The 13,243-nt window shown below is 47.2% G+C and overlaps 1 protein-coding gene and 1 long non-coding RNA gene across 2 annotated transcripts in view; one reads left to right on the top strand and one right to left on the bottom strand.

The window, feature by feature from the left end:
* LOC310671182 overlaps positions 1-13,243 on the top strand; it is a 361,314-nt gene that overhangs the window by 228,825 nt on the left and 119,246 nt on the right. The gene's annotated exons all lie outside the window — the stretch shown is intronic.
* PLXNB1 (plexin B1) overlaps positions 1-13,243 on the bottom strand; it is a 160,750-nt gene that overhangs the window by 116,615 nt on the left and 30,892 nt on the right. Inside the window, exons 2-3 of the mRNA XM_083424540.1 lie at positions 9,097-9,146; positions 7,987-8,111 (exon numbers count right to left, since the gene is read on the bottom strand). The gene's annotated coding sequence lies outside the window, so the exon portion shown is untranslated. The remainder of the gene's footprint in view (positions 1-7,986; positions 8,112-9,096; positions 9,147-13,243) is intronic.

Raw genomic sequence — 13,243 nt, 5'->3', positions numbered from 1 at the left:
CAATGTGAGTGTCTATTTGAGTGGCATGTGTCACAGACAAGCTGCGCCACTGATACAGTAGGGAAACTTTGGACAGCAGAGGCCTAGATGAGCCAACAGCCTGACTTAGGATAAGGCAGCTAATAACCTTTCCCGTATTCCCTTTCTGGTCTGTAGAAACGCACCGCCAACCAGTACTTTTTGTCAGGCATTTCCATATGTTTCTTCACAGCCCTCCATCACGAGGGAGAGAAATGGATGTATATCAAGAGTCTGAAGACCTAGGTGCCAATGGTGACAGGGCAGGATTCGCGGTGCCCATCTCAGTGGCAGCCGCTCAAGACCTCTGGATCCTCAGCTATAACGAGCACATAATAACAGCCATAATGAAACCACAGAAAGCTCCCGGCCAGACACTGCTGTTATGCGAGAGGGATATAAATTGACAGGAAAACGACAGTGATCAATTGTCTAGTGACATACTGGGAGGAGGCTCTGGCTGGAGCTGGCAGCCGTCCAGTAGTATTCAACATTTTAATTAGATATTTGAAGGGCTGTGTGGTAAATACACTAGCTGGATTCATGAATGGCTTGAAACTGAGGAGGGAGATGGTAAAGACTGTGGACAGGGATCATAAAATAAAAAATAAAAGGAGGCCTGACCTCAATAACATGGAGAAGCAGGCTGAATTTCTGGCCTGGTGCCACAGAAAAGCTTATACTCAGCAGGCTTCAGAGAAGCCTTTCTAGTGCATTAGAAAAAAAAAACTTTTAATGGATTTGAATTCTACCAGTCTTAAAGGATTTAGGCTAGAAAGCACAGAGCATCTGCTTGTCTCTGGGGCTGATCCCCTGCCAACGTACAAAGTTCAGCTTCAAGCGGGGGGAAACAATATTTCGGGCGGTGCGGGTAGGAGAAATTGGAGAAGTGGAACTTAATTGAACCCGTGGCCATGTACCTTTTTCTTGGCCAATCTTGTAACCAGCCAGCCTTCCCTGCAGAATTTTCACTGCCAGTGAAAAAGACCCTGGAAAGTGAAGGAAGGCAGTCCACCTGCTGGTGCTTGGACTGGAAACTTTTATGCAAGGAAGGAAATCAGAGAGGGGAAGGAAGGCTGGCATTATGAGCCAAGGCTGTACAGTATAAAAATCAAATGCCTGCATCTCAGGCCCAGGAATTGTCAAGCAAAAGGTTGCATTAGAGAACAGGTGGCATATAGTATCAATCACATATAATAAACACACACTTTTCTCTCATCCTGCAAGGAATTCGGAGCAGCATACATACTTATTCCCCCTCCTTTATCCCCAAAGCACAGCCTGTGTTCAGACACTAAAGGTAAAAGGACCCCTGACCATTAGGTCCAGTCGTGGCCGACTCTGGGGCTGCGGTGCTCATCTCACTTTATTGGCCAAGAAAGCCAGTGTACAGCTTCCGGGTCATGTGGCCGGCATGACTAAGCCGCTTCTGGCGAACCACAGCAGCACACGGAAACGCCGTTTACCTTCCCGCCAGAGTGGTACCTATTTATCTACTTGCACTTTGACATGCTTTCAAACTGCTAAGTTGGCAGGAGCAGGGACCAAGCAACGGGAGCTCACCCCGTCGCGGGGATTCGAACCGCCAACCTTCTGATTGGCAAGTCCTAGGCTCGTGTTTTGACCCGCAGCGCCACCCGCGTCCCTCATATTCAGACATTACACTAAGCCATAGTTTAGGTTAGCCTTGTGCTCACACCCTCCTCCTTCCCCAGAGTCCAGAGCAGGCACCCCCAAACTTGGCCCTCCCGCTGTTTTGGGGCAACAATGGTCTTGTTAGCTAGGGATGATGGGAGTTGTAGTCCCAAAACAGCTGGAGGGCCAAGTTTGGGGATGCCTGGTCCAGAGCCATGGTTTCAATGTAGCTTTAAAAAAAAGTGGCTTGAGGGGAGTGGATCAGCCCCCCCCCCATGCAAAACAAATGGCGATGTCATTACTTTGGCACACAGTGCCTTAAACTATGGAACTCTCTTCCAAAAGACAGCTACAAAGCTGGTCAGCATTACAAGGGAACTAAACAAATTCATGGAGGATAAGGATCTCAATGGCTGCAAGCCACAGTGGCTTTGCTACCCCTCCTGTGTTGGAGGCAGCAGGCTAGTTGCTAGGAATTGCGAACAGGGAGGGTGCTGCTGAAGTTAGGCCCTGCTGGCTGGCTGGCTGGCTTCCCATAGGCATAGAGTTGGTTCACTGGGCTAGATGATGAACCTTTGGTCCGATCTAGCAGGCCTCTTCTTATGTTTATTTTTTGCGCAGCCAACTCCTCCAACCACAAAGGTCCCTTCATCTGGACTTGAACTCTCTGCCACCCCACGTTTTGCAACCACACATGCCTTGGGGATATAATGACAGTTTGCCGCAATTCTGCCACTGCCACCTCTGCCCTGAATTCTGTGCTAAAACAAGAGTTGCACGGAGCTCCGGCAGGGCAGGGCAAAAGAAAAGGGAAAAGAACAACAAACCGAAATGAAGAACTGCCTAATTTAGCAGGGTTATAGTCCCGCAACAAATGCAAACGGCTGAGTGTTTTTTTCTTCTAGCCCTCTCATCAAACTGCTTTTTACTGGGGTGTTTTCCTTTTGGTCTCTGGGCTTTTGATGTACTAATTAGCCCACCCAACCTGGGACAGCCCTTCTTCTTCTTCTTCTGTTTTTGCTCTGACCATTTTTGGCTTGAAGAGGAGCTGCAAGAGGCCTGACATTTTTGCCCTGTGCTTCCCCTTCCACCCGTGTGGTCCAGAGCAGACATGGCAACATGGCACTGGGGAAAAGATGTAGCTCAGTGGTTGAGCATCTGTTTTGCACTCAGAAGGTCCTGGGTTCCATTCCAGCTAGGACTGGGAGAAACCTCTGCCTAAAATCCTGGAGACACACTACCAGTTTTGCGTATGAATTATTGAGCTGGATGTAGTAATGGACAGGCTCAGCAGAGTGGCAGCTGCCTAGGTTCCTAACTCTTACACAACCAGAAAGCCTGCAAAGCTGGACATGAGCACAACAGCACTCTGCCCACCTGTGAATCCCAGCACCTAGTATTCAGACTCCAAAGAGTGGAGACAGACCTCCACAACACTTGTATCAATCACATTCCAGAAATCGTTCACCATCACCACGGATGCCATTCTCTGGTGGAGCAGCAGTTAAGTTCATTCATGGTTCTAAATATTGGAGTTGGGGAATGCTGGAGTTGAGGGCAGGAGTACAGGTGCTTGTAGTATAAACACCGACAACTGGGAAGCGCTGGCCTGCGAGCACTCCAGTTGGAGAACAGCCTTTGCCAAAAGTGTCATGGGCTTTGAAGAGGCTCGAACTCAAGACGAAAGGGAGAAACATGCTAATAATAATAATAATAATAATAATAAAATTTTATGTATATCCTGCCCTCCCCAGCTGAAGCCGGGCTCAGAGCGGCTAACAACAATAAAAGTGACACAGCATTCTAAAATCAATTCATTCTAAAATCAAATTAATAGCAACCATTGGGCTAGAGTTTTGTGAGGGTTACCAAAGGAGGGGGTCAGACTGTGCCTTGGCCAAAGGCCTGGTGGAACAGCTCTGTCTTGCAGGCCCTGCGGAAAGATGTCTAGTCCCGCAGGGCTCTAGTCTCTTGTGACAGAGCATCCCACCAGATCGGGACCACAGCCGAAAAAGCCCTGGTTCTGGCTGAGGCACGCCTGGCAAACCATCACCGTGATCAACTCCCACCAGGAAACCTATGTCCCCACTGTGGAAGGACGTGTGGATCCAGAATTGGCCTCCACAGTCACTTAAGGACTTACTTTTAAAACCGTGTTTATGGAAGACAATCTTACTCAGCTACAAGTGATCACTAAAGAAGAAGAAGCAGTAGTACAGATGCTGCCAAAACAACCAAACAACCATAGGAAACCATTGCCTGGAAAGGCCCACAAATTCCAACTCCTTTCTTGCCTCTGTGCTCTGGAATACCCAGTCTGATCCTCTGAATAAAGGTGGAACTTAAGGCACAATTCTGCAATGAGTTTACTGGAAGGCTCTCTTTCATCATGTGAAACGAGAGAGGGCGAACTTCTTGTGGGATCTACTTTGTTGTTGTTTTCTACCAGAATGCCAAGATCCACCAACTGGTGCCAAAGACAACAAGGTAGAATTAAGGAATTCTGAGCCCGAGGAATTGTTTCAAGTACCAAAACCCCAACCACACTCACAGTCCTTCCACAAAAATAAAAGCACACCCGTTTCCCCACCCCCAATCACCAGCTTATTTAGGGGGGCTCTTTTGTTGCTACTACTGTTGAACAAATGGGCGTAAGAAATCCTTGCCAATGTACTTAAGATACTGATCTACCTTCTATTCAGCCCTAAAGCAGGTAGCTAGAGGTGAACAGAAGACTGGGAAAGGTGAGGCTTAAACCCTAGCAGACGTATGCTCAGAAATTATCACCACCTTCCCCTGAACCTGCAGCTGATCTGTAAATGATACAGGGACACATCCTGTGTCCTGCAAAAGTGTGAATAGTCAGACAACAGGAAAAAAATTAAAACAACACTGCTACCTCATCTCATCCTCTTCTGCATTGCAGACTAAACAGTCCTGATGCTTTTACTTCCCCTTTATACAGACACCCACTCAGAAGCTTTTCATCAAAGTTTCCAGGCCTCTCTTTTATCTAAGCTCAGCTGTCTGACCAACAGCCCAGTCGTAAAGGAAAAGGGACCCCTGACCATTAGGTCCAGTCGTGCCTGACTCTGAGGTTGCGGCGCTCATCTCGCTTTGTTGGCCGAGGAAGCCGGCGTACAGCTTCCGGGCCATGTGGCCAGCATGACTAAGCCGCTTCTGGCGAACCAGAGCAGCGCACAGAAACGCCTTTTACCTTCCTGCCGGAGTGGTACCTATTCATCTACTTGCACTTTGACGTGCTTTCGAACTGCTAGGAGGGCAGGAGCAGGGACCGAGCAATGGGAGCTCACCCCCCAATCATAGCAGAGGGTAATAGCTGGAGGCAGCCTGACTAAGGTGGACACATGGGAACAGGTGCTCCTGCACCTTTAATAGCTGGGTCCCGGCATTTAATGTATGACAAGCCGAAATTCCCATTTCCACACAACAACAAAAAGGTGCAGCAGCCCTCTCCTGTTTTGAACCTGGGTCTCCTAATCTTGTCCTAGACTAAGGAGACAAAGTCATGCACTTCACTTCACTTGACATGTGTGGGCCTTAGGTACGTCCCTCTCCCATTGCTGCCTAAAAACTAACAGCACAAATTGCTATTAAATATTATCATTTAATGTATTTGCATCCTGCCTTTTTCCCAAGACGAAGTTCAATGTGGCTCGCAAAAAGAGCATTATAAAATACCATATATATCAGTAGCGGCACCAAATTAAAGTTGAATGACAATGAATTTGTGATATTCAAAAAGAGCAAAACACAAGGCAAAAGGAGTAGACTAAATCGGCATTAAAAGCAATTGCTATCACCTATTAGGGTACACAGGGAAGTGGGTGGCGCTGTGGGTTAAACCACAGAGCCTAGGACTTGCCGATCAGAAGGTTGCCGGTTCGAATCCCTGCGACGGGGTGAGCTCCCGTTGCTCGATCCCTGCTCCTGCCAACCTAGCAGTTTGAAAGCACATCAAAGTGCAAGTAGATAAATAGGTACCACTCCAGCGGGAAGGTAAACAGTGTTTCTGTGTGCTGCTCTGGTTCGCCACAACAGGCTTAGTCATGCTGGCCACATGACCCAGAAGCTGTACACTGGCTCCCTCGGCTTATAGAGTAAGATGAGGGCCGCAACCCCAGTGTCGTCTGTAACTGGACCTAACAGTCAGGGGTCCCTTTACGCTTACCTATTAGGGTTCACACCCTGCACGATTCAACACATGTCTACTCAGAAGTAAGCTCCACTGGCTTTAGTGGGACTTAAAGAGTGCAAGCCTATACATGTTTACTCAGAAGTAAGTTCCTGTATGCTCAGCGGGTCTTTGTCCCAGGTAAGTGCTGTGTGGTCCAGAAGCTTTAATCCAAAATGCTGAGGGTCTTGGTAGACCACTTAATGATTTTTCCTCCTGTTGCAGCAACCTTAATTCACTGTGCTAGATGCTGTATGATTTGCAATTGCATTTGTATTGCTTTTTAATTTTTCATATCGCCTTACAATTTGCATTCTACAGATCTGCGATGCAATAAAGCCCAAGGTAAAGAAAAGAAGAAGAAATGAAAATACTATTAAAAACCAACATGAGCATTTCATGCAGGCACGCCACAGACCACGTGAATGAAGCTCATGGACTACTTCTGGTCCACGGACCACTTTAGGAACCTCCGTTTTAACCTCTGGTAATTGTCTTTATTTCATTTATTCCACTTGCAGCTTTCTTGCATAAAATGCATTCAAGGATGCTTATAATAAAAATACAAAACATAGCATAGCCGACACCGGAACCCAGCAGGTTAAGAAATGAATAGTTCACATAGAGACAATCAATTTCAGCCACGCTAAGCACTTACTTCCTGCTTTTCTCCCACACTCTCAGCAGCCCACAGGAAGCTCCCAGGTGGCTTTCCATCCAGGCTCCTGCCTCAGGTGCCTTTGGCCCATAGCCCTGGGGCGGCTGAGCTCTGCCCTTATTCAGGCTGCCCAGCTGAGGACTCCAGAATGACACTTCCAACAAAAGTGGCAGCCTGCTGTGGGGTACGAGTCACGGCTATTACGAGCCAGCTGCATCCTGCGCAGCTGCCAATCAGCTCTCCTTAAGGAAGTAGGAAGAGGCTGCTGGTCAGCAGTTGCTTCCGCTCCGTGTTCTTGCCTGTTTCTTAAATCGCTCTTTTGTTTATCTTGGGCCGTGTTCATATCATACGTTTTAAGCATGGTGATGCCACTTCAAAGCGTCATGGCGTCCCCCAAGGAATTCTGGGAGCTGTAGTCTGCTAAGGGTGCTGAGGGTTGTTAGGAGAGCCCTATTCCCCTTGCAGCAGGCATCCCCAACCTTCGCCCTCCAGATGTTTTGGGACTACAATTCCCATCATCCCTAGCTAACAGGACCAATGGTCAGGGATGATGGGAATTGTAGTCCCAAAACATCTGGAGGGCAGAGTTTGGGGGTGCCTGGTTAAATCACTCTGCGAATGTCTCCTAACAACCCTTAGCAGACTACAGTACTAGAAGGGTAGCCAGTGCAGACCTTTTAACAATGGTGTCACATATTGTCAACCAAATGCCCCCATTAGCAGTCTGGCTATAGCGCTGTGCACCAGCTGGAGCTTCCAAAACAGGCCCAAGGCCAGATCTACATAGGGTGAATTGCAGTAATCCAGTTTTGAGGTTACCACCACATGAACTATGGTGGTCAGGCTATGCGCAGCTTCTCTTATTCTGTACTTGTACAGAATGGTGGTATTCAAATGATCCTTCACACCATAGTTTAAAAGAATCAGGAGCAATTATCATGGCCCACGTGCCCCCTTCTCCCTCCTTCACATGCACAGCTTAACGTGTTGTTTCCTGTTTAGCTCAAACTACCATGGTTTGATCAAACCAAAGTTTGCAACATTCAAACACCACAGCAAACTATAGTTTAATCAAAACAAGAAAGCAGGGGGTGCTGGCATGGAGCTCATTCTCAGTCATCCAAACCATGGTTTACAGGACGACCAGGAGGAAGCCACCAGAATTCCTTTTCTTTTGCTACCCAACAGCAGCACAACCATGTTACAAACAGAGTTCCAATACGGATGATGTCACCATCAAGGGGACAGTTCAACCAGAAACACCCAATTAGGCTTTGAACACCAGGATCTCTACAGTCAAGGTACAACGAGGAGCATGGGTGCCCGATTAGTCACCAAGAATTACGAGAGGATAGTGATTTGTTCTCCAGAATGGCAGGAACTTTCTTCACCTGCAAAAACTCGACATGCGGCCATGCAATTTTTGGTCACCTCTGCACAGTGGGCTGCATGCACATTATACATCTCAGAGCAAACTTACCTGAGTCCTATAGGCAAGTTCTGGCAGGAGTCCACAATCGATGCAAGGGCAGCAGTTGAAAGTCTGCTGGTAAATAGCTTAGAGCTGCAGCCAGAAATGAGTGGGATACCTGGGGTTCAGGCAACCTTTAGGAAAGAAAACAGGGGGTGGGAGGGTTGGTTGGTAAACGTAATCTCCTACTGGTCAGTATACAACGTGCATAAACCTCCCTCCTACGAAGAAAGCAAAAACCACACGTGTCTAGGTTTGCTGGGCTGCAATCCAGCGATGTAAAAAATTCTCAGCTTGCATGATGCAGTCGTGGCTGCTCCTGCCACCCCTAATACTAATACTAATACTACTAATAAATTTTATTTATACCCCCCCCCCTCCCCAGCCAGAGCCGGGTTCAGGGCAGCTAATACCATTAAAATTACAGTAAAAGCATATTTATGTTTTTTGGTTTTTTAAAAAAAAACAATTTAAAATACAGTGGTACCTCGAGTTACATACACTTCAGGTTACAGACTCCGCTAACCCAGAAATAGTACCTCGGGTTAAGAACTTTGCTTCAGGATGAGAACAGAAATCGTGTTCCAGCGGCACGGAAGCAGCAGGAGGCCCCATTAGCTAAAGTGGTGCTTCAGGTTAAGAACAGTTTCAGGTTAAGTACGGACCTCTGGAACGAATTAAGTACTTAACCTGAGGTACCACTGTACAGGTTAAAATGCAATTTAAAATGCAGCCTCATTTTAAAAGTAGCCTAGAGATCAAAACCATACATTGCCCAACACCAGGGCCAACCCGCCCATGAGGCAGACTGAGGCAGCCGCCTCAGGAAGCAGAATCCAAGGGGCACTTCTGTGTCCCACCTCCCAAAAAGTGAAGAAGAGAAGCGGCTTCAGTGGCTTCCAGTAAGTGAGGCTTCAGTGGAGGGTGGTACCTTCTCATTTCACCTCAGGAGTCCAAATGGAACAAGCCGCTCCTGCCCAACACCCACTTTGATTGCCTACAAATGGGGCAATTCTCATTCTGGGCCAAGAGCATCAGCCAGAGTCTCGCCCTCCCTGGCCTCTGGTCCACGGCTTGCTCCTCAGAGTACAGCATGGAATCGTGACCCCTTTTACTTACCATCTGGACTGCCTGGGCTTCATTTCTCTTCTCAGTCAATGCACCTCAAGCTGCAAAGAAAACACAACGAGAATGTCTCATCCCAAGCAAAGCAAATGCAAGTAACCTTGGGCCTATATACCGTATTTTTCGCTCTATAAGACGCACCAGACCACAAGACGCACCTAGTTTCTGGAGGAGGGAAACAAGAAAAAAATTATTCTGAATCTTAGAAGCCAGAACAGCAAGAGGAATCGCTGTGCAGTGAAAGCAGCAATCCCTCTTGCTGTTCTGGCTTCAGGGATAGCTGCGCAGCCTGCATTCACTCCATAAGACGCACACACATTTCCCCTAACTTTTTAGGAGGGGAAAATGAGTCTTATAGAGCAAAAAATACGGTATTTCTTTAGATGCATGGGACATTAAGAGTTTGGACCACTGTACTCTCTGAACAGTTGACTAGTTGTGTTAAAAAAGCTCAGGGACGGAGAAGCACGGGCTGCTTTATTATTGATTGGTATCCTTTTATTCAACACATGACAACAACTGGTATCAATAGAAAGCCGCCTCGCTCCCTGCCAAAACAGAAACAAATGGTCAGCTGGAGCTAAATCTAATACCAGACTGATCCTTCCCTTTACAATAATTCTTTTGTCCTCTATGTCTCATCAGAAGATGCTTGTTTATGATGCAATATTGTCTTCTTCCTGAATTCATTCTGCACTCTCTTCCGCTTTGTTTTTTTTTTATACGATAATCTTTATTGCCATTGTCCCATACAGAACAACGAAATTGAAAAAATCTACATCATACATTCAATAAACAAGCCTGCTATCCCAGCCTAGTTAACCCCCTAAAAACTCTGATACCCCATAATTAAATACAATATACACCCACAGAACAACCTTGATGGCAGAAAGTGAGGAGGAATTAAAGAACTTTTTAATGAGGGTGAAAGAGGAGAGCGCAAAATATGGTCTGAAGCTCAATATCAAAAAAACGAAGATCATGGCCACTGGGCCCATCACCTCCTGGCAAATAGAAGGGGAAGAAACGGAGGCAGTGAGTGATTTTACCTTCTTGGGCTCCATGATCACTGCAGATGGTGACAGCAGTCACGAAATTAAAAGACGCCTGCTCCTTGGGAGAAAGGCGATGGCAAACCTAGACAACATCTTAAAAAGCAGAGACATCACCCTGCCAACAAAGGTCCGTATAGTTAAAGCCATGGTTTTCCCAGTAGTGATGTATGGAAGTGAGAGCTGGACCATCAAGAAGGCTGATCGCCGAAGAATTGATGCTTTTGAATTATGGTGCTGGAGGAGACTCTTGAGAGTCTCATGGACTGCAAGAAGATCAAACACATCCATTCTGAAGGAAATTAGCCCTGAGTGCTCACTGGAAGGACAGACCCTGAAGCTGAGGCTGCAATACTTTGGCCACCTCCTGAGAAGAGAAGACTCACTGGAAAAGACCCTGATGTTGGGAAAGATGGAGGGCAGAAGGAGAAGGGGACAACAGAGGACAAGATGGTTGGATAGTGTTCTCGAAGCTACCAGCATGAGTCTGGCCAGGCTGCGAGAGGCAGTGGAAGACAGGAGTGCCTGGCGTGCTCTGGTCCATGGGGTCACGAAGAGTCGGACACGACTAGACGACTAAACAACAACAACAACAACAACAACAACAACACCCACAGAGACTACCTTACACTGCGTTTAAAACCAAAATCGCATTTGGATAGAAACTGTTTCTCAGGCGGCTAGTCTTTATAACCCTGTACCTTCTTCCAGAAGGCAGAAGCTGAAAGAGATCATTTCCGGGGTGCGTACTATCCTGCGCTATCTCTGCCGCTTTCTTATGACACCTGGAAGCATAGATTTGATCCAAGGTGGGAAGAGTGCACCCAATTATTCTCTCCGCAGTCTTTACAACCTTGGACAGCATTGTTTTTTCCCTGACCGTGCAGCTCCCAAACCACACACACAGACCACAAGTTAATACACTCTCAACAGTACAATGGCAAAATACCATCAACAGGTCTTTTGAGAGATTATTTTTCTTTTGTAGTTTTGACTTGTAATATAATTTAGAATTCGATAAAAAAATTTAAAAACGGTGGGCCTAAATGTAGGAACTTGTCCTTTCCAGAGCCAGTTTGGTGTAGTGGTTAAGAGCTGTGGACTCGTAATCTGGTGAACTGGGTTCGATTCCCTGTTCCTCCACATGCAGCTGCTGGGTGACCTTGGGCCAGTCACACTTCTCTGAAGTCTCTCAGCCCCATTCACCTCACAGAGTGTTTGTTGTGGGGGAGGAGGGGAAAGGAGATTATTAGCCGCTTTGAGACTCCTTCGGGTAGTGATACAGCGGGATATCAAATCCAAACTCTTTCTTTCTTTCCATGTGTGTGCTTGGGGCATGATGGGGCGGTGGCAACACTCATCACAACCTGAGTTCCTTGGAAAGGTGGGGGGACTGTAATTAATAAATAAATGAAGGACCACACACCTTCCGTCAATGCAGTACTGCAGGATAATATTGACTCAAAAACAGGTACATAAGCTTTCAGGAGAGATCAGCCATATTCACAGAAGATGGACCACTCAATCAAATGAACAGTAGTGGATGGCTGGATTGGGCAGTGGCACTGACCTGACCTCCCTTTGCCTGCATCACTGCAGCCAGGGCAGAGAATGGAAGGTTGGCACAGTGCAAACACACCAGCAGAACCAATCTGATGTTCCCTTTCATGAATTTGCATCCCACCAACCTCACCCCTTTCCCTCTCTGTTTTGTTACACAGCAGTGACACAGGCAACTAGAGTTCAGGTGAACGCCGCAACGCCCCTCCACAGTCCTCTACTGCAAATTCTTAATGGAAGTGCACTAATAATTGCTGGATGCTAGGAACAAATATCAGGGTGATGCGATAATGTATTAAAAAATGGCCAGCCAAGGACCCCATGCACACACATGCCGGCATACATACACCTTACATCAGAGCAACGTTGTGATCCCAGAACATGAATATTCACCGTAAAACAGAAGAAGAGCACAACATATAACTAACTTATAAAAATTATGGCCGCAGGTTACGGCGATGACTCAGATAGCTTTAAAATGTGCCAGACAAAGTAATGCAGAACAGGCCTGCTGGTGGCTTGTAAATAAGTTCACCCAAGTTACTAGCCTGCAAAGACATTTACTAGCCTGCATTTCCATGTTAGAGTAGCAGCCAAAGTAAGAATACAGGCTGCTAGCCCCTTAGCAGGCTTGTAAAAGAAGAAAGGGGCAGGGGAGACAAAAAAAAATCCACCCAGGAGAGAGAGAGAGTGATCCACCGCAAGCTCTGCTGGTCCTGATGGGCTCTGTGGCTGGCACAGAGGAGGAGGAGTTAACTCAACTACCTTGAATTCCTGGTTGCCTTGGTTTCCCAGTTGTTAAATACACAGCTGCAAAAATTATTACAATTTGTCATCATCGCCAATGGGTCCTCCAAGTTCAGGGACAATATGCCTCTGAACAGCACATACTAGGGACCAACAGCAGGGGACATGCTGGGTTTGTATTTATAGGGGTGCAGCTCATTGATAGCATACCCTACAAAATCCAGGTGATGCTCTGCTGACACACGCCAGAGTGCCAGACCAAAAAACAGGACATTCTGGGATCCAACCAGAAGCCGGGATGACTTCTGTAATTCCGGGATGTCCCACTTAAATCCGGATGGCTGGGCAGTATGTGGTACAGCCCCTGCTTTGCAGATGAAAGGTCCCAGGTAGGACTATGAATGTCGCTTGGTTGGAACCCCAGAGACCCACTGCCAGCCAGTGTCCATAATACTGAGCTGGACTGACCAGTTGGTCTGACTCAGAATAAGCTTCCTATGTTCCTGAGCTTTGCTATCCATCAGCTTCCCAGAAACATCTGCTTGGCCACTGCAGGAAACAGGATGCTGGGCCAGACGGACCTTTGACCTGATCCAGCAGAGCTCTTCTTGCATTTGTGTCATCCAGGCAAAGGCTCAAAGCTCATAGCCCAAGAGGATGCTGGTGATCTTACACCAATTCCGGCGCCGGCCAGGAGCAAGTCCTTTGCAGGGACGCTTGGAGGTCGCACTGTAAAGCTGGGTGAGCCTAGATGGTCTGTGCAACAGCTAGACAATGGCTGC

Source organism: Podarcis tiliguerta, assembly GCF_965153285.1.
Source record: "Podarcis tiliguerta genome assembly, chromosome: 2".
In the NCBI taxonomy this organism is placed as follows: Eukaryota; Metazoa; Chordata; class Lepidosauria; order Squamata; family Lacertidae; genus Podarcis; species Podarcis tiliguerta.
The sequence above is the reverse complement of the archived record's forward strand: the minus strand, read 5'-3'. Positions and strand labels throughout refer to the sequence as shown.